This window comes from Sinocyclocheilus grahami, unplaced genomic scaffold, assembly GCF_001515645.1.
Source record: "Sinocyclocheilus grahami isolate Dianchi unplaced genomic scaffold, SAMN03320097.WGS_v1.1 scaffold207.1, whole genome shotgun sequence".
Taxonomy (NCBI): Eukaryota; Metazoa; Chordata; class Actinopteri; order Cypriniformes; family Cyprinidae; genus Sinocyclocheilus; species Sinocyclocheilus grahami.
This window is the reverse complement of record NW_015505386.1, coordinates 389,772-391,472: the sequence shown is the minus strand read 5'-3', so window position 1 is coordinate 391,472 and position 1,701 is coordinate 389,772. Positions and strand designations below refer to the sequence as shown.

The window sequence follows — 1,701 nt, the reverse complement described above, 5'->3', positions numbered from 1 at the left end:
AGTCGTCATTTACTCCCGACATCTGAGCCGCTGAAGACGCAGTGGATTACATTGTTTCTGAAGGGAATGCGCCCCCGATCTACATAAATGCGTCTATGTTCGTGCGAATAATTCGTGATCCAGCTTCATCTACAGAAGAAGTGAGTATAATGTTTTGTAATGAATCTTTGCAAATCACCTTTCCTAATTATGTGCTAATTAGCAAGTTTCACGATGAATGCGGCTAAAGTAAACAGTCCCTCAGAGAGCAGCTCGGAAGAGAGGGGCGGAGTCAGCAGAGCTCATTAACATTTAAAGGAAAATGCTACAAAACGGCTTGATCTGAACAGAGCTGTTTTTGACAGGGTAAAAAAGGTGTTTTTTACACTACTATTGAGAAATTTTAACCAAACTATGTTACAGACTTTTCATTAAGACCCTAAAGAATCATATCAACTTTTAGCCTTTAATTTTATTATTATTATTATTATTATTATCAGCTTTTATTATCGTTTTTAAAAACTGCTAAATGTGGATACGACGATTGTTTTTATGTTTAAAACACAAAATGTGTAAAATGGTGACAAAAATTACATCACAATGTTGCATTTGTTAAACTTATGCTTTTATTCAGTATATCAAAATGATTTTGACACATTTTGTTATCTTTTGAAGTTTATCTTGATGCACACAAAATGAAAAAGTACACTTAGATATTTAACACAAGTTCCAAGGTCACATCTTAAAGCAAAAATCCAAAATCTTTAAAAGTTCACATGCGGATCTTTAACGTAATCACACTGAATTTTGCACATATAATCTCAATCATTGATTTAATGGTAATCTTACTCAACTTGTGACTTTGAGACATCAGGGTCCGTGTTCACAAAACATCTTAAGGCTAAAAGTAGCTCATAACTCGCCGATTTAGGAGAAAATCTTTAAAATAATGGGAGTGTCAATCCTAAATTTAGGACCCCTAAATTTTTGCTCTAAAGCGTTTTAGCACAAAAACTAGCTCCTAAATCTGTGAAACGTTAGCAGTAGTGAAGAGGACTACTAAGTCACTAAGACCAAGCCATAAACTATTCCTAAAATGGCTGTTGCCGGTGTTCTGATAAATAATGCTCCCTATCAGAGTATGCTATCAACACTGTATTTATCCTACTGTTGGGGTAGGTGTACATGTTAATAAAGCCTCACACCTTATTAATATCATGCTGGAAGCAAAATCTGATAGGTAGCACTTTTCGCTATCGAATTATGCTACCATCTGTTTTAATGGGAGGTAGCAAAATCTGACAGGGTAGCACAAATCCTCAGAACACTGGCAATCTGCTTCTGAACATAAACATTTTAGAAACATTTGATGATAATGACCTTTTAAAAAGGTATCACCTTTGGTTTTGGAGGTTATCCGAACTCTAAATTTTTCTTTGATTTATATCCTTTTTTTTTTCATTAACCAGTTGGGCAAGAAGTAACAGCTGTTCTTGCATCCAGTTTGTTTTTTTTACATTTGCATGTATTACTATCAGCCATGATTATTCTACTCTGTTAATTAAATGGCTGTTTATATGCATATCTGCTAATTGTTTTTGAGAAGCACATATGTAAGAGGCCGACAATTAGCTGAACATATACATGTTTAATTAGTGACATTTAGCCTGCATCTTAAAATCTTTATTTGAATGTGGCAATTAACATTTTTATTTTTAAACC

At 34.0% G+C, this 1,701-nt stretch overlaps 1 protein-coding gene across 1 annotated transcript in view; it reads left to right on the top strand.

Moving 5' to 3' along the window:
* Positions 1-1,701, top strand: part of man1b1a (mannosidase, alpha, class 1B, member 1a) — a 17,910-nt gene that overhangs the window by 10,591 nt on the left and 5,618 nt on the right. The gene's annotated exons all lie outside the window — the stretch shown is intronic.